Raw genomic sequence first — 20,986 nt, 5'->3', positions numbered from 1 at the left:
CATTTTGTTCATTTGAGTTTGTTTGTTTCTTTGTGAATTCTGTTGTTCTCTTGCTCGTTTTGTTTCCTAAATGTTTTCGTAGTCTTCGTGTTTCTAATCTAGTTCGTTTGTTTCATTCCCCAGTCAAGTAAATGTTATCTCGTGTTTCTCGTAAAGTTTGTTTTGTTATTTCATTATTAAACCTTTCCGTGTTGTAGCGAGTGTGTCCGCATCCTTTAAATCTACTCCTCACACCACCCTGACACAGAGCACTGAACATTAGTGGCAACCTTAGACTGTTAGCTAATAGGAGATATTCAAGGATAGTCATTCATGTAGGGGCCAATGATATATGTCTTCACAGTCTGAGGTAACTAAGGGTAATATTAGACAGGTGCTCTGGTCCTATCCCAATGCGGTGTGGCGCTGAAGCCTACAGCAGGCTTTCGGCATTAAACCGCTGGATGTCCAAGTGGTGTTCCGAAAATCAAGTGGGCTTTATAGACAATTGGTTACATTTCGAGGGCAAGCCTGGTCTTATAGGTAGGGATGGTATTCACCCCATGCGGGAGGGTGCTGCCTTGCTTTCTTGCAGCATAGCACATAGTCTTTTAGTTAGTCAGCAGAGTAGTGTAGACAGCTGCTGACAATCCAGAGCTGGGACCAGGCCACAGACAGACAGGCTAAACCGACCATCTGCATCACCTAGGTTCAACTGTATTGAGACTATGTCTTTCTCCCGAATTAAATGTAAAAGTAGAAAAACTAAATCAGCTTGTTTCAGCAACCTAATCAATATTAAATCATACACATAAGATAGCAGCAACAAGTCAGAATTAAAATTTGGGTTACTCAACATAAGATCATCATAAGTCATCGTAAATTATATCATAAGTGATCATAAATTCAACGTTTTCTGTCTCACAGAAACGTGGGTGAGACCAAATGAATATTCAGCACTAAATGAAGCAACCCCCCTATACTATAATTATGTACATAGCCCAAGATTATCAGGCAAAGGAGGTGGAGTATGTGTAATTTACCAAAATACCCTAGAAATTAGTCTTAAGCAATGTGACACCTTCACTTCTTTTGAGGTTCTCCCCACCCATATTACAAATCCGGTCACAAAAAGGATGCATTTTTATTATGTAACATTTACAGACCACCAGGGCCTTACTCAGAATTTCTGAAAGAATTCAGTGATTTTGCTGCAAACCTAGCTGTGTGCTATCACAAAGTTATAATTGTAGGAGATTTCAACATCCATTTTGAGAAGGAATGTGACCCACTAAAAAGGCGTTTACCTCAATCTTAGACTCTGTTAGAATTACTAAAAATGTAACAGGGCATACACACTACTGCAGTCACACTTTAGAATTAGTTTTGACATTAGGTTTTAACATAGACAAAACTAATATCTTACAGCAATCCTCAGCAATCTCCAACCATTACCTAATTTCATGAGCTATAATATATGTAAGTCCCTTCACTATTCTACAAAGCATATAATAAAACCATCTACCACCCTACAATTTATAGAAAACCTCCCAGAAAAATCAACACCAGTTCCCACTCCACCAGGCCCAATGGAGCTAGATGGACTAACTGACTACATAGAAAATACCTGTTGATCTACTTTAGAAAATGTGGCACCACTTAAAAGAAAAAGTATAAGACAGAAAAAGCTCGCCCCATGGTATAATGATAAAACCTATACCTTAAAACAAACATCACAGAATCTAGATCGGAAATGGCGATCAACCAAGCTGGAAGTGCTCCACTCTTCCTGGAAGGACAGAGTATAGCCCTCACTAAAGCTCGCTCAGCATATCTGGCCTCGCTGATCTTCAGTAATAAAAATAATCCTAGAGTACTGTTTAGTGTGTTTTCCAGAACTACAACAAATCAATATTTGATTTGATTTGATTTGTTCTCGAAGAGTGTCATTGCAGTGCGTTTGTGTTATGCTAGGTGGTGGAGTTTACAAGTCTTACAGCTTCTGGAATGAAGCTGTTTCTCAGTCTGTTCACTCTACACATTATGCTCCGCAGCCTCCTGCCTGAGGGGAGCAGGACAAAAAGTTAGTGGGTGGGGTCCTTCATGATGCAGGTGACCCTCTTTCTGCATCTGGAGGTGTAGATGTCTGTGGTGGTGGGGAGGCTGACTCCGACAGACCTCTGTGCTGTATTCCCCACCGCATAGCTTTCCTGTGTCCAGCAGAGCAGCTTCTGTGCCAAACGTTGATGCTGGAGCACAGGACGCTCTCCACCACACATCTGTAGAAGGAGCTGAGGACTGAGCCTCCGAGTCCAGCTCGCCTCAGCCACCTGAGGAAATAGTGTCATTGATGTGCCTTCCTGACGAGACTGGAAGTGATGTTGCTCCAGGTTAGGTTGTTGCTCAGGTGCACACCCAAGTACCTATAGCTGGAGACCACTTCCACCGCAGATCCTCCAATGTGTAGGGGGAGGTGGGCGTGTCTGCCAATCTATGAAATGCTGAATGATGACAAAAACTTTCAGTTCCCCATCACTGTATACTGCCATCATTGAACTACCATAATTTTATTTGACCCATAAAAATCATTATTAAGAGTAAATTCAAGAAAGTAGTAAATATGTCCATTACTCCCTGCTATCCCTTAGCTTTTCTTGTAAAGAAAAGTTTTAAACCCTCAGATTAAACAAAGCTGATCTCTTACTTCATTTAGCAATACTCTCTGTGGTTGTTATTGTATTTGACTATGTAAACTGTCAGGACCAGGTGGACTGAGGGAAGCGGACACAAACACAGCACTTTATTTAGAAAAAAGGTAATGAACTGAGACACTTAACAGAGATCCTGAGACAAAGACAGAGATACCTAGATAAGAATACTGAGATATATGGAGACCTAGACAGGGATACTTAGAGACCTAGACTGGGAGACAGATACAGAGAGACCTAGACAGAGAGACAGATACAGACAGACCTAGACTGGGAGACAGATACAGACAGACCTAGACTTGGAGATAGATACAGACAGACCAGGATAGAGATACTTAGACAGATGATACTTAGGTAGGGTTGCTGAGACAGGGATACTTAACTGACTAGAGAAAGAGGAAATTACTAATAGATGAGAGAGAGAGAGAGGGAATTACTAACACTCTAGAAATACAGAAAGACTAGACAGGTATACCATGGGAAACTCTAACAGACCCAAGAGAGAAAGAGACAAACCAAGCACAGAAAGGGAAATGTCCAAAAATGAAGTAGTCACACAAAGGAACTTAAATACACAACACAGACAAGGAACACTTGGGACAGATAACAAGGGGGCAGGACCACAAAAGAGGCACAACGAGATGGTGGAGCTAAGGAGGGACTAGGGCGGAGACAGGAACAAAACAATAACAGAGCCATTGCTACATAAGCACATGGTGGGAAAAACAGACAGGGCAGTGCAGGATAGGGCCTGTGCGTGACATAAACAGTGGGACTGTGTTCTCTGGATTTAGTGTGGCTGTCAAATAAACATCTTTGCAGCATCTAGAGTAAAACCTTTGTAGAGGAGTTATTAAACCAGCAGATATTCACAAATGCCCCCTCCAGGGGGTGTTCCTGCCGTGCGCCCAGTGACTCCAGGTAGGTTCTGGACCCACCGCGACCCTGAACTGGATAAGCGGTTACACACAATGAATGAATGGATGAATGAATATTTACAATTTTTGGCTATGTTACTCAATATATGTTTTGGGTGGTGGACCATATTCACATCCTAACTATAAGTCATATGTTCCTTGTAAACAGTCCTTGTCAGTGCAGAATTAGAGACTATAATTCAACCTTTCCCACACAGTTTTTTTACTCATCATTCATTCATTCATTGTCTGTAATCTCTTATCCATTTCATAGTCATAGTATCAGGAATCATTGTGTACAAGGCAGGCAATATGTGTTTTTGGACTATGAGAGAAAACTGGAGCACCCGGAGGAAACCCATGCGGACACGGAGAGAATGCACCAAACTCCTCACAGATAGTCACAACTTGAGTACACAACCTCCAGGTCCCTGGAGCTGTGTGACTGTGACACTACCTACTGTGCCATCCTGCCGTGTTTACTCATCACCTCGTCCTTGTCACATCCTGGCAATTTCTTGTTTGTTTTCCCTTTCTATGTGGCTCTCTCTTTGTTGTTGTTAAGTTTTGTTTTCGTTGTTTTGTTTTCGTTGTCGTTTGTTTCCTGTTTCTTGTCGTCGCAGTTCCGCCTGCCTCCGTGGACGTCACCGCAGGTTCTCCTGTCTCCGTGGACGTCGCCGCAGGTTCTCCTGTCTCCGTGGACGTCGCCGCAGGTTCTCCTGTCTCCGTGGACGTCGCCGCAGGTTCTCCTGTCTCCGTGGACGTCGCCGCAGGGCCTCCTGTCTCCGTGGACGTCGCCGCAGGGCCTCCTGTCTCCATGAGTGCGGCTCCCTCAGCCACTCCTACTCCTGTGACTTTGGCTTCGGCCGCTTTTGAGTCTGAGACTGTGGCTATGGCCGTTTCTGCCCCCGAGACTGTGGGTACGGCTGCTCCTGGTCATACCCATAGGACGGCCCCAAGGACTTCGGGGCTGATCCCCAGAACTGTGCCCAGGCTGGTCCCTCAGACATTTGCACGGACATTTGCCAGCCCTGGGCACCCATCTGTTGTTTTTGTTCAAGTATCTGTCCCTGTCTTGGTTCCTGTGTCTGCTTTTCTTTCACTTCCAGTCCCTGTCACTGTATTCGTGTATCTGCTCCTGTTTTGTCTCAGTCCCCGTTCAGTGTTCAGCCAAAGGTCCAGTCACGTGTGTTTTCTCCTGCTTTGTCTCCTGTCTTCTCTCGTTCCCCATCTCTTCTGTCCAGTATCCATTTAAGTCTAGTCCCTTGTTCCCATCTCCATTTCCTATCTTGTCTTGAATCTTTTGGTTTCCTGTTTTTGGTTCTTCTGGCCCCCTCCTGCGCCAGCTCCTGGAGAGTCTCGTTTTTCACGCTCCAGGAGTTGCGCGTCTTGGGGGGGGGGGGGGGGGGGGCGTCTGTCACATCCTGGCACTTTCTTGTTTGTTTTCCCTTTCTATGTGGCTCTCTCTTTGTTGTTGTTAGGTTTTGTTTTCGTTGCTTTGTTTGTTTTTGTTTATTTTCGTTGTTTTGTTTTCGTTGTCGTTTGTTTCCTGTTTCTTGTTTCTCGTGCCTCATTCGGTCTCCTGCTTGTTTCACGCCCCAGTCTTGTAGTTTTGTTTCCTGCTCGTTCCCATGTTTATTAGTAATGTTATTTACTCGTCTAGTTCGTTTGTTCTGTTTGCTCTCCATTAAACTGTCTGTGTTGTAGCGAGTGTGTCCGCCTCCCGTAATTCCACTCATCACGTCCTCCGCGTGACAGTCCTTGTGCAGCAATAAATGGGTGATGGTCACTAATTGTGCACCTGTTAAGTTATATGTCATACTATATGCATACAACTCTTATGAGTGAATTCAACTTTACAGTGCCCATTGCTGTCATAGTTGTTCAGCTGCACAAATACAGCTAAAGTAATCTCCACAAAAATGCACTCTGTAGAAAATAATGGGATGCTCTCGAGCAGCTGCAAATTAGCCTAGGTCACCAGGCCCAGTGTCAAGTATCTAAGGGGACAGGGTCTAACTAAGGGTGGAAAGCAGTGGGAAAGCATTTTATGGAGTGACAGAGCTCCATCCTGAACCTTTGGGATATTGGAGTGGCATCAAATAATTTATGTGACTGTAGTAGTGCTCTCATTGTTGCTATCATATCCATGCTTTATTATTTGGTGTAAAGCCCTCCAAGAAGAGTTAAGAGACAAAACTGCTTATTATTACCTGATTTGAATGCTAGATCTGAAGCTGCCTGTTTAAGGTGGTATTTGATAAGCTGACAACTCATAGTTGCCTCCACTTTTTTGGATAAAGGCTGTTTGTAGCTTCACAGTTCCATGTGCTTCTTTATTGCTTCACCACATCAGGCATTGGTTCAAAGACAACTGACTCAAACTGGATATTCTGTCAGTTTTAAAATTGCAGTCCAGTAGCGTGATCACTCTAGTATCAACATCTGGAGTTGCATTATTTCAGGACACCTGCTGTATGACATTAGCCAGATGCACCTCTTGCAAACACTGTTTGACTCTAATGCTCAGAATTAAACTTTGCTGACAGATATTTTAATTTGCCAAATACTTGGCTGTTTGAAAATGGTGGGTAATAATTACTTTTGCTCTTTGTGCTGTGTTCAAATCTAGGCCATGGGATTTTCAACTAAGGGAAAGGTTGGTGGTGCAGGGGTGTGAGAATGCCAGGTTGGAAAGAAAAACAAGTCTAATTTCTATATTTCAGACTGAGGAATGGGCCCAAAAAATACTGAAGATGTTATTTTTTACAACTGAAAATTCAAGTCAAATGTGATTGCTTGATAGCGGTGCTATAGGCTCTTTTTCTCTTCTCTCTCTTTTTAGAGCAAAATAATCATTTTTTACACCTTTTCTCTCCTCAGAAAGCCGTTTCTCTTTCATGGCACCACTGAAGGATTATATTTTGATGCTGAGCCCTTCATTTGATGGAATGAAGGCTAGTTTCACAGGCTTCTGTTTTATTTAGCCAAATGGAGAGTTGTAAACTGGATTAAAGCTCCAGATTTCATTTCTAAGATGTGATTAGATAGAAGTACACGTGTAGCCCTAAATTATTCTATGCTCAGCCAATTAAATAGTAAATTCATTTAAATAGCTCTAAATGGTAAAACACGCATTGTGCATAAACAGAATAGAGGATAATATATCTCCACTAAACACTATACAATAGACAATACACTGGTCAGCCAAAATATTAAAATTAATTCTTTCTGCACTCACTGTCCATTATATCATCTCCACTAACCATATAGGAACATTTTATAATTCTACAATTACAGACTGTAATCCACCCATTGCTCTTAATACTTTGTTAGCCCATTTTACCTTTTTCTTCAATAATCAAGACCTCTACATAACCACCACCCAGTATATAATATGTGGGCGTCAGATTATTCTTATTCTCAGTGTCACTCATGTGATGGTGTGTTAGTGTGCTTTGTGCTGTTACAATTGGATCAGACACAGCAATGCAATGCATTATAAAGGGAACATTTTATACACAGTTCCCACAAGTTTCCACACTTCCCAGAGCCTTAATTAAATGCCTATTTTTGGCTTTGCTCAAAATACCACAAGGATCGAACAACACAGCACCATTATTCCCTGTGTAAACAAAGGGAATTATGTTTGTCATCAAAAGCATTATTATCACTGCAAATATATGAACAGAAAGGAACCACAGACTTTTAGCTTTGCAATAAACAAATAAAATAAAATCCAGTCCACACATGTCATGTCCTCTCAATTCCTCCCACTCCTCAGATCTCTCCAAAACTTTGTATGTAACAGCAACTATGCTAGGTGTTCCTCACTGAGAGTGTCCCAGAAAAATATACAGGGATGTTTTCCACTCATTCCAATCAAAATTTTCTGATATTTGGTGGTGGCAGTTTTGTTGGTTGATCAAATCAAATCAAATTTATTTGTATAGCGCTTTTTTACAACTGATGTTGTCACAAAGCAGCTTCACAGAATTTCAATAAGACAAAGATTTGACATGAAATGTAAAAAACCCCAAGTGAGCAAGCCAGGGGCGACAGTGGCAAGGAAAAACTCCCTCAGCTGAGGAAGAAACCTTGGGAGGACCCAAGGCTCACAAGGGGTGACCTATCCTCCTCTGGTCAATCTACTGGTAATAATAGTTAGAGTCCGTGAGAACTTCAGTGTAGGGGCAGCTTCAAGGCACTTGGTGGTTGCTGGAGTGTGGGCAGCTGGTCTGAAGCATGGAGAAGGATGTCGACAGTCATCTATCAGTGTCCAGACAGACAGGTGGGCAGTCGTTTACTCGGAAAAATGTAAAGGGATTGAATTAGTTTTGAACTGTTTGAAACTGTGAACTGTGTTTGTAAAGCAGAAAATGTGAACATTTCCAGAGTGTGGCTAATGACTCCGGCAGATCTGACTATGACAGCTTTAACTAAAAGGAGAGAACCAGAAGGACACACAGATATGGGAGCATCCTGAAACACTGGCATCCTTCCACTCCAACGTCAACAAACCTGAGTGATCGCGTGAAGCGGCGGGACAACAGCACCAGCATCTCAGTTTACTATAATTCCCTGTGTCCATGGATCTAATGGATTTTCCGCCTTTATCTATGGGGGAGCATTAACTACCATTAACCAAAAGATAAACTAAACAAACGAGTTTTTAGCCTAGATTTGAAGATTGTGACTGTGTCTGAGTCCCAAACATTTTCTGGAAGATCATTCCAGATTTGGGGGGCTTTATAAAAAAAGGCTCTTCCCCCAGCTGAGGCCTTCTGAATTCTGGGAACAATTAAAAAAAACAGTATTCTGTGATCTGAGTAAATGTGGAGGCTCATAATAGGAAATAGTATCTTGAAGGTATTCAGTAGCGAGCCCATGTAGAACTTTATATGTTAGTAACGGAATTTTGTAGTCGATACAGCTCAAGCCTTGAACAGTTAATAGTAGGACAAATGAACAGTTTACTTTAAACTGGCCATTTGAACTGGAAAATAGATTAAAAGGATGGTCTGAACACCAAACCAAATCTTTCTATTTACAAATTCTGTCACAGAGACTGAAGTGTGTGTCTCCAATGCCCTGTAGGTATATAATTGAGGCATACTCCACTGCAGTTAGGCTACTCTCTTTAAGTGGCATTGAATCTGTTTTTACCTTTAAAACTGAACTGAAATAGACAACAGGACCTTAAGGACCATGTTAAACTATTGAGGATATATTTTTATTGTGTATCTGTTTGGTCCACCCAAATTCAAAGGTGTAAATATGGTCTTTGCTCACTTTTGCCATAGTAAAAGTTTACAATAAACACAGAAAAAATTATCTTAAACCTTTTAGAATATGATGGCAAGCAGTCACAAGGATATTAGTCTGATCAGATATTGTCATTGAATGTTTAGTTTTGGAGGTACTGTGTTGCTGCAGGTAGCCTCAAAGCTTCATGGTCCTGGCATCCTGGGTTTGATCATCCCCGATCACTGTGGCGAGTTGTCTCCTCATGTCCTGCTCAAGTGTTGACCATTTGAGAATGGTTGTGAGAGGTTTTTCCTACCAGTGTCACCACAGGGTAATCACTTGAGGCTAGGACCCAGAGCTCTGTAAAGCTGCTATATGACAACACCAGTGTGGGGCTGCATAGTGATATAATGTGCTCTCGCTGCCACCCAACACTCTCCTTATTGCGAAGTATAAACACACAACTTGAGGCCCAGTCAGTGGTTAGATAATCACACCGCAAGCCTTAACAATGAGAAGATTCCAGCATGTCTACTCAAAACCTGATGCTGTGTTGAGAAAGTCCATGGCTCAACTGCCTAGGCAGTCCCTAAAACATGTTTGAGAGACTTACCAGCTTGCAGCTAGAAAATTCCACCACTGTGGCCCACTAAAACTCCCACACTACCCCAGAAATTACAAAACAACAAAAGGAATCACAAACGAAAGAAGAATCTACTTTTGTATTTTGGTTCTTGCAAGGGATGAATACACACACGTGCGCACACACACACACACCATTTTTTTTCAAAAATCAAGCAAACAAAATGGTAGTTATATAAAGCTTTCCTGTGTTTTGTGACTCATTGGCCAGGTCAATTTTGTTGAAAAGTGGTGGCCTATTTCCAAGAATTTGAAAGCGTTTTTATTTTGTTTGTTTGTTTTTTACAGGAAACAACTCCAGCTGGTTTGCAAGCATTTTGCCTGAAGCCCAGGCATACCACTTTAACAGGAAAATCAAGCAGGGATTAGGAACACATGAGTAGTATATATCCTACACCTTCTGTCAAACACCTCTGTGAATGATTTATGACCCCTGATTTATGACCTAGGTGACAGGTCAGTACAGGATGTCCTTATATGGGCTTCCCCTCACACCTACACCCACCCTGACACCCCACAGCCCCATGTATATATAGTTAACTTAAATCCTGTGTGACAAACCATATACCGATACAATTTAGACGCCGTTCAGACACTATTTGGAAGTAGCAATGGAGTCCTACATTCTCGATAAGTGTTAAACTACAGATTTCTACCTAATTTTTTGTCAGAATTTTGGTGATATAATATTTTCTTACACACTTAACAGGGTTTATCTTGTCTAGGTACATCTGAGTTAGAAACCATCCGTGCCATTAGGAGTATTGAAGGTTTATCACAACTTTGTGAAGGTATGACTCTGCTCCTTATTATTTTATGTGTCTTTTTGATTTTAGTTGTTATTCATGAGATTATTTTTTCATTTCTTCAGAAACTGTGGATGCTACGGGGTATTTAAATCCTCTTGGTAGGTTGTCTGATACATCTTATAACTCATGGTGTTATATTTTGATTGTGTGGCGCAATAGTGTGTAATTTATATGTTCTCTGTAGTAGGGTTGACACGTTTAGTTGAAGCAACAAATCTCTTAACACCGCCAGGGTTTGAAGTTGTTCCCGGCACCTCTGCTGCTGTTGAACCGTTGGATGCTACGTACGCCAGCAACAACCAAGCGCCGCAAACATTTACGCCGTGTTTAACAAGCAGTCCTCATCATCATCATCATTTTCTTCTCCGCTTCTCCATTTCAGGGTCGCGGTGACAAGCAGTCCTTCCCGATCTAATCAAAGCGTCCCAAGGGACATCAGGGTGCCTGTTCGACAAGGAAAACGTGATAGTTTTGGATCTGGTGGTGCTTAAACATCGCGCTCAAGTAGTGGTAAACGTCTTAGATTGGACGATATCCACAAAAAAACGGTAATAAAAACATAATTAAATATTATTTGTATTATTTATAACATGATGTTTGCGTGTTAACGAGTGTTTCATTATTTGATCTGTTCATAGATTTGGACATTTTCGATCTGTCGGTGTATGAGAACTGTGTTGATCCTGGTCTGTGCACTGCTGGATGGTCTGATGAGTTAATTAAAACATGGAATGATAACAGCTTTACAGTAAAGGAGGACAACGGTGCTGCTGTTGTGCCGAATGATGTGTTAAATGATGCTCTGATCGAACCTGGGGACTCTGTTACGGATGAAATAAAATCCAATCAAGATCACGAACAACAACAACAACAACAACAACAAAACCAGGTGGGGGGTTGTAATTGATGAGACAGATGTGGCAGGAGATCGCTAAAATCTCTATTGAGCAGCGTAGACAGGCTGCTTTAAACCGCAGGCGTGACAATATTATTCAGAAACAGGTTGAACGTATTGAAGCCTTGTGTAAAGAACAAACAGCTAATACCAATTTAGTTAAGGATATTCTTGGTTTGTGTAAGAAACAGGTTGCGCACAGTAAAACAGCGTTAGAATTGTTGTATAAATTAAACAGACTTTTGCAGTTAAAAAAAATCAACACGGATCCCTGTTTTCTTGTAGATAATAATAGTTAATTTTATAATTGTTATTATTATTATTTGTGTTGATAATTTACTGTGGTATATTTTTCAAGTATGTGTTAAATAAATCAAATCATTAACGCACATTCAAAAGTAATAGCATTATTTTAAACCATTGATATTTAAAAACCAACAATTTTTGTATCGAAAAGCAAATAGGTCTAAACAGTCATGGCATCTACAGATTTTGCGCGTGATGACCCAATATATGAAGCGTGGAAACAGTTGTCTCCGAGTGAAAAAATGCATTGTCTTATTGACGAGTGTGACATGGCTATTGACGAGCTTAGTAATAACCAGCAAGACGTAGACATACAAGACAGCGATAACAGTAGTAACGCACATGGCTTATTACAAACTACACTGGACGAATGGTTGACAAACACTAGTCAAACATCACAAACACATCCGACAAATCTTTGTAATAATAACAATAGCTACAGCCAATCGACAGATTTTGCGTGTGATGACCCAATATATGAAGCGTGGAAACAGTTGTCTCCGAGTGAAAAAATGCGTTGTCTTATTGACGAATGTGACATGGCTATTGACGAACTTAGTATTTACCAGCAAGACGTAGACATACAAGACAGCGATAACAGTAGTAACGCACATGGATTATTACAAACTACACCGGATGAATGGTTAACAAACACAAGGCAAACATCACATACACAACCGGTTAAGCGTTGTAGATATGATAGTAGTGGCGAACAAGCAACATATGATGCTTGGGGGCGGTTGTCTCCAAGTGAAAAACTACACTGTCTTATCGAAGAATGTGACATGGCTATAGCAGACCTAGAAAATGATATTCAAAATAACACACAACACATAAACAATGAACAAACAGGTAGCGGTGTGATGACACCTGGACATTCAGCATTTGACCCAACAGCTCCTAACTTTGGTTTATCTGACGGTAATATAGCAGAATTGGTGAGAAATGGTGGTGTTGTAGACGATTATACCATAGTGTCTAGGAATCGGTTTATATACACGTCCTATATACACGATGTGTTGTCAGAAATTGTGTCATTCTCCAGGGTCTTGGCTGGTGATGGCGGTGTTATCGACATCACCCTAAGAGGTAGTAGTTTGACATCTGATGTAAACACGGTGTTGTCTTCAAGGGACGGTTACAGTGTAGACAGATTTTCAGACGCTATTGAAAGGGTTATGCAGAGTAACAACAGTATTAAAACGGATGAGAGTTTGGCGCTGACTGTCTCGATAGTCGTGGGTAAAAATGGTGGTGTTCGTAGTAAGGTGCGTGACCTAGCACACGATCAGGTGATCAAAAGGAACAAACATCTCAAACAATCTGTATTTTGCAATCTGCATTGCTCTTTTTCTGAATCCGCATGTACCACATAACACATTAGAACCTATAGCCGAACAGATACAGATAAACATTGCCTACACACGTGAGCATAGAGTAGGTTTTAATGATATTGGTCGTTTTGAATATAAGTATGGTATTAAAATAGTTGTGTTCCACAAGAGTCGTCCGGGTAAATTATAAAAGTACCAAACCAAAGACAAACCACATACCAAGACTGTGTACCTCCATGACGGTCATTATTATTTGGTAAAAAATTAGAAAGCATTCATGGGGGTGCCGCATGTTTGCGCATTTTGTTATACGGGCTACACTAACGCCAGAGATCATAGCTGTAAATATAGTTGCGATGTGTGTCAAAATGCGATGTGTCACTAACACCCCAGGCGTGTGAAATATTGTGATGCCTGTTCGCGTTACTGCAAGTCTGTCTATAGTTATGAGCAGCATAAGAAACAGAAACAACAGTCTACTACAGGGGTAATAGCATCCTCATGCAATCTAACTAAGTATTGCAAAAAATGTGGCCATCGTTATCACGTAAGTTTAATAAAACCAAAACCCCACAAGTGTGTGTCTGGTCGTTGTGTTCATTGTGGTGAAGATTTAATATCGGACACCACACATGAATGTTACATACAGCCGATCAAAATAAAAGAACCCAGTAATTCCTACATCTTTTTCGACTTTGAGACATGCTTTGAAAATGGAAAGCATGAAGCTAATTTTGTCTGCGCTATTACATATGATGATACAGAATTCACAGCAGAAGGGTCTGACTGCATAGAACGGCTTATGAGAAAGTTTAGATGGCTCAAATATCAAATCAAATTTATTTATATAGCGCTTTTCACAACTGATGTTGTCACAAAGCAGCTTCACAGAATTCCAGTAAGACAAAGATTTGACATGAAATGTAAAAACAAATGTAAACCCTCAAGTGAGCAAGCCAGGGGCGACAGTGGCAAGGAAAAACTCCCTCAGCTGAGGAAGAAACCTTGGGAGGAACCAAGGCTCACAAGGGGTGACCCATCCTCCTCTGGTCAATCTACTGGTGATGATAGTTAGTAGTCCATGAGAACTTCAGTGTAGGGACAGCTTCAAGGCACTTGGTGGTTGCTGGAGCGTGGGCAGCTGGTCTGAAGCGTGGAGGAGGGTCTCGACAGTCATCCATCAGTGTCCAGACAGACAGGTGGGCAGTCGTTTACTCGGAAAGATGTAAAGGGATGGAATTAGTTTTGAACTGTTTTGTGTTTGTAAAGTAGAAAATATGAAAATTTCCAGAGTGTGGCTAATGACTCCGGCAGATCTGACTATGACAGCTTTAACTAAAAGGAGAGAACCAGGAGGACACACAGACACGGGAGCATCCTGAAACACTGGCATCCCTCCGCTCCACCGTCAACAAACCTGAGTGATCGCGAGAAGCGGCGGGACGACAGCACCAGCGTCTCAGTTTACTATAATTCCCTGTGTCCATGGACCCCCCAGATCTGCCGCCTTTATCTATGGGGGAGCATTAGCTACCAAAAGATAAACTAAACAAATGTGTTTTTAGCCTAGATTTGAAGATTGCGACTGTGTCATTTTCTGGAAGATCATTCCAGAGTCTGGGGGCTTTATAAGAAAAGGCTCTTCCCCCAGCTGAGGCCTTCTGAATTCTGGGAACAATTAAAAATCCAGTATTCTGTGATCTGAGTGAACGTGGAGGCTCATAATAGGAAATTGTATCTTGAAGATATTCAGGAGCAAGCCCATGTAGAGCTTTATATGTTAATAACAAAATTTTGTAGTCAATGCAGAATTTAACAGGCAGCCAATGAAGTGATGATAAAACTGGGCTGATATGTTCAAATTTTCTAGTTTTAGTGAGGACCCTAGCTGCAGCATTTTGAACTAGTTGAAGTTTTCTTAAATTGCTGCTGGTGCATCCTGACAGTAGTGCGTTACAGTAGTCAAGCCTTGAAGTAATAAAGGCATGTACTAATGTTTCTGCGTCCTGGAGGGATAAGGCATTTCTAATCTTAGCAATATTGCGAAGATGTAAAAAAGCTGTCCTAGTGATACTACCTATGTATTGATCAAATGATAAATCCGGGTCAATTATGACACCAAGATTTTTTGCTGCTGAACCAGGTTTAACTGGAAAGTCAGCTAAATTTAAAATGAAATCTGATAATTTATTTCTTGCCACTTTTGGACCCAAAAGCAGGACCTCTGTTTTGTTGCTGTTTAGAAGGAGGAAGTTACGCAACATCCAGCCTTTCACGTCTTTTACACAGTCCTCTATTTTCTTTAATCTCAAGGGTACACATGGTTAGCACACAATGCTGCCGGTTTTGACAATTTTCTATTATTGGAATATTTTTCTAGTGTGGGTGTCGCTGTCAAAATCACCATGATGGGGTGTATACTGATCTCCATGTATGATGAAACATACAAACAACATTACATAGACTCATATTCATTCATTCCAATGCATTTGGCTAAAACAACATCAGCCTTAAATCTAACATGCTCTGAGAAAGGACATTTCCCACACAAATTCAATTTAAAACAAAATGAGAACTATGTGGGGCCATACCCTGAAAAGGGTTTTTATGGTTATGACACTATGAACGACAAAGACAAAAAAGAGTTAGACGAATGGTACGACACAGTCTCAAACGGTGTTTTTGACTTCCAAAAGGAGTTGTATGTTTACGGCAGGAACAACGTTGTTTTACTGCGCGAAGCATGTATGAAGTATCGTGAAGAATTCATTCAGTGCACAAAGCTAGACCCGTTTAATTATACGACATTAGCATCATGTTGTATGGCAGTATACAAAACACATTTTCTACCAAAAGACACGCTGGCGCTGACACACAACAACGCATACATTAACCAGCACAAGACATTCTCTAACGTCTCTACTGAATGGCTTGAGTATGTTAAGCATGTAAGAGATGTTGATGTGCACCACGCTTTAACTCACGGGGAAATGAAGTTTGGCGCATATTATGTGGACGGTTATTATGAAAAAGATGGTGTGCGAAAAGCTTTAGAATTTAATGGTTGCATGCATCATGGTCATGAATGTCGTTACAACCCGAACCAGAGCCATCCTATGTCAAAGGTCTTGTATGGTGATTTGCGAGTGCGGTTTGATACCAAGGTGGAGACGCTTGTTCGTGCATATGGTCTAGAAGTTGAAGTGATGTGGGAATGTCAGTGGGCATCTGCTAAGAGGGATGATTTGGATGTTGTCACGTTCATTTCTAATTACACAGCTCCTGAAAGGCTCAAACCAAGAGACGCACTTTTTGGTGGTCGAACAAATGCGTATAATTTGTATTACAAAGCAAAGGAGGGTGAGAAAATTAGATATTTGGACTTCACCAGCTTGTACCCATTTTGCCAGGCCCAGAAGAAATACCCGGTAGGGCACCCCCAAATATTTTTCAAAGACTTTCAACCTCTTGAGGATTACTATGGTCTAGTCAAGGCAACAGTGTATCCACCAAGAAAACTCCTCCACCCTGTTTTACCATACAGTTGTAATGGAAATGTGCCGAGCATGAAAACCAGTTGCGTTCGTGTATGCATAGTGATGAAGAGAGAGATATATTTCTATAACGGGGTCATGGGTCAGTATTGAACTAGTGAAGGCTGTTGAGAAAGGGTATGTAGTTGCAAAAATCCATGAAGTTTGGCATTTCCCAGACAGTTCAGAGACGTTGTTCTGCGAGTATGTAAAGACGTTTTTACAGTACAAGCAGGAGGCCAGTGGTTATCCAGCACATGCTGTCCCAGAGGAAGAGAGGGCCGAATACATCAGGGATTATTTTGAAAAGGAAAATATCCAACTGAATCCTGACAAGATATGCCTTAACAAGGCGCGTCGGACACAAATGAAAAACACTTTTCATTTGTGTCCGACACCGCAGCATTGATTCAGTGGTGCTAATCGGCTGGAGACAGCTGTCTAACACGTGATATTAATGTATTCCTCGGCGCATTTACAACAGCGCACGCTCGTTTAGAATTGTATAATCTAATGGATAAATTGGGAGACAGATTGTTGTATAGCGACATTGACAGTGTTATTTTTTGTTTCTCGTGAAGGTGATTGGGAACCCCCTCTGGGGCCTTATTTAGGCGATTTGACAGACGAGATTGGTGGTGGTGATTACATTACAGAGTTCTGCTCGGGAGGTCCTAAGACGTACGGTTATCTTACAGCTGGCGGTAAAACATGCATGAAAGCAAAGGGCATTACGCTAAATTCTGAAAACTCAAAAGTTATTAGACTCGACACACTTATTGACCTTGTTGATAATTATGTGACTTCCTTATGGGTACTAAAGACGGTCAAGGTGTGATAGATGTTGACGGGTTTGATTTTAGATTACAACACCCATTTTCGTGTGTAATAAGCGGAACATCAAATTCCGGAAAAACTTTTTTTGTAAAACAGTTGATTGAGCGTTCTGATTAGATGATTTCAAATATAATAGAAAACATAGTATACATTTATGACTGCTGGCAACCCCTTTATGATGAAATGCTAAAGATAAGAAATATTATTTTTGTTCAAGGGATACCAACGTCGCTATGTGACGACACACTTTTACCGCTTAACAGAAATAATTTGTTAATAATTGATGATGTTATGAAAGACGCCAGCAATAATGCTGAAGTGGAAAAGGTGTTTACACAGTATGTACATCACAGAAATTTAAGCACCATTTACTTAATGCAAAATTTGTTTTTTCAAGGAAAGTCTAGTAGGACAATTAATTTGAACACAAACTATCTCATATTATTTAAAAATCCTAGAGACAACAATCAGGTTTGTGTATTAGGTAGACAGATGTACCCCGGCAACACCAAATTTTTCATGGAATGTTTTCAAAACGCTGATAGCAAGCCGTTCGGGCACCTTTTCACTGATTATAAAGCAAAGACTCCTGAAAATTTTCGTCTCAGAACAGATCTGCTTTCAAACACGCCTGTTGTTTACATTCTGAAAATACGCAGATAGATCAGTATGTCGGACAGACTATATAGAAACCTACCGCTTCTTAAACTTTTATTTAAAGCCACACTAGCACAGAGACGTGTTATTTTACAAACGGCGTCTAATGAACTTATCTTAAATCTGTGTGAGGTTGCCCTTAATGTTCTTAACGGCACCGTACCTCTCACATCAACACAATATCGAGAGTTAAAGAAGAAGAAGTCTGAAATTAAATTTATCGCAGATAAAAAGGTTGGTGTTTCACTGCAGATACTGTTAATAAGGAAATAAATGTTGTCGATCAGACAGGTAACAAACATTCCATAACCGATGATGTTCTTAGAAATGTATCTTCGCGAAGCAGACAGAATGTTCAGTATGTTTTAGATACAATGTCTAAATCAAAAGATGTGTCTTCCTGGAATGAATTAGGAGAATTTGTCTTAAATGGACGTATGATCCCAGGGTCACATATTCTGGACTTGGTGAAAAGCATCACCGCCGCACACCGTGTTAGCGATGATCGTAGACCTCGGGGGTGGAGCGAGTTTCTAGAGGCTTTTGCTGTTTTAAACATCCCTCTTTCTACCATACCAGATAAGTTTGTCAGACAAAAAATGAATTTGTTAAAAAATAAAAAGTCTGCTGATTTTGCTACACCAGTGAAAGACACTTTGCAATCGCCTGTTAAGAGTGTTGAACCCCCCAGATTTCTCTCCCCCGTTTTAGACAGAAGTGTTTGGTTAAACTTCTAATTATTATATATTTTATTTTTATTTTATCTGATGTGTGATTGTGTTGTTTACTTGATTGTTTTGAATATTTTTCACATTGTTTGAAAAACTGTCATTTGTTGTTTTATTATTGTTACATGTATATTTGTAAATAAACGAACCAGAGTTGAAAATCTTTTTGAAAATCAGTGTTTTTATTCGACAGCTTTCCAGTCCTCAGACATGTCCTCAGACATGCGATGAAGTAGAGCCATGATCAGAATATGGTTTTAACAGGTTTCCTACAGGTCAAGGTTGTTGTCTGCTTCCCCTTACTCCTTCTTTTTGACACTATGTGTTTTTTCATCTCAAGCGTGGTTTTCTTAGCAGGACGGCCACGCCTCTTACCAGGGGGTCGTTTCACAGATTTTCGAGCCATCACCAACATGCCCGACCCATCTTGATTGTCTGCCATCATACGCGTCAGACCGTTACTAACAACATCGCTTACAATGTTTTTAGCAGCTGTTTTTAGATGTGGTTTGGCTATATTAAAACACCTCTTGAACAACGGTATAGCCATTCTGAATAAATTTCTAAAAATCCCACCAAATCCCGCACCATACATTGTTGGGCTACCTGTATAGCTGGGCATGTGGCCCCCGGCCTGACTTTGATAGTAAGAAACGTAACGTTCAGGATCCATGGACCGTCTTTTGAAAGTTTCCATTTCAAAACCTAATTCCTTGTTTTACAGGCCTAAAGTGTAGCTTTACAACCACTTTCCCATAAGAAACATTTACGTGCTGATTCTGATCGGTTTTCACTTCTATAGCGATATCATTTATCTGTGATTTTGTTGTCGACACGTAGTGTGGCTTACTGTATCTAACTGTGACAATATCATGGTTGTTCCCTGATATATGTACACATCTTAACAGGGGTACAAAACTGTCTCCAATTAATTGGTAATCAACAATGTCTGTGTAAACAAACATTGAGTAGAAACCACCATAGATGTCGACAGGGTGTGGCGCGTACTCTTTCTGGGTCATTTGTTTTAACTACACACTCTAGTATCACACCCGGTTTAAAACCCAAGATGATGGCTAGTTTACCATTAAATATCAAACCGATATCAGATAACGTCTTAATAAACAACCTGTGACTTATTTGGTCATAAACAAGACCTATTGAATGATCTGCTAGATGGATATTAATCTCAGCAACTAATGCCGGTATATGGTTATAATATCCTGTAGGTAGAGTTATTTGTGTTGTTTTGCCCGATTTTTTATCAATTACACTAAATGTGGCATCTAGCTCACAAAAGGTTGTCCACGTTCGTGGGTATTGAAACTCTATCACTCCTACTTCCCAGTCACCTTTTAGATCGATTGGTTTCGCTAGTTTTGTTCTATAATTAGAAATTTGATTATCGGGGTACACCGACATAGACGAATTGCTCGGCAGTGTGACGCAAAAACCATTGTCCCCCATAGTTGTCCTTTGATGTAAATGAACTAGTTCACAAAGTACAACACCTTTTAAGGCCTTTGTATGTCCACAACATCATTTTCAGGAACCCGGCTGTTAAATTTTGACGGCCAACCTAACCATTTCACTAAAACCATTGTTTTTTTTACCCTGTTTTTTTTTATCCAAAATATTTTCAACTTTGAATGCTTTTTTCGGTAGCCATGCGGATTTTTTGCAACTCTTCTTCATAGAAATGCCCGTGTATAATGTCACCGTCATAATCTTTCAATTTATAAACGGGTGGTTGTCATCGGATACAGTCTGATATAGTGAAAAACTCCTGTGTATAGTTTTCCTCATATCCCTTTGTAAACGGACCCCTGACTTTAGAAATACGCACAGCATCACCAATCTTGTACTTAAATATGGTTTTCTTGGCTAATTTGTTTCTCACACCATACAGCGTTTTAAGCACGCTAGATTCGTTTTCTTTCGTCACATCAGCTGGCTTGGTTTTGATACTACGGTGGTAACTATTGTTGTAACCGCTCATAATATCTTGTAAAACATCAATGTACCTTTTGGAGTTTACAGCTGTTAGACAACGCCACATACGACTTTTTAGCGTTCTATTAAACCGCTCTATGACACTGGCTTTTAGCTCACTACCTGTAGCAAAATGTTTGATTTTGTTTTTTGATACTAAATTTTGAAAATGTTTGTTGAAAAACTCTTTACCCCTGTCAGTCTGTAACTTTTGAGGAACTCTGCCTTCTTCTACTATGTTCGCAAAAGCCTTTGAGACTTCTATACCCGACTTATTTTTTAACAGTCGAGCCCACGCATATTTGCTGAACACGTCAATACATGTCAACATATATTTATATCTGTCATTTTCCCTAGAATACGCACTCATATCAACAAGATCAGCTTGGAATTGAGTGTCAA

Source organism: Hoplias malabaricus, chromosome 1 (genome assembly GCF_029633855.1).
Source record: "Hoplias malabaricus isolate fHopMal1 chromosome 1, fHopMal1.hap1, whole genome shotgun sequence".
NCBI lineage: Eukaryota > Metazoa > Chordata > Actinopteri > Characiformes > Erythrinidae > Hoplias > Hoplias malabaricus.
This window is presented reverse-complemented; position numbering follows the sequence as displayed.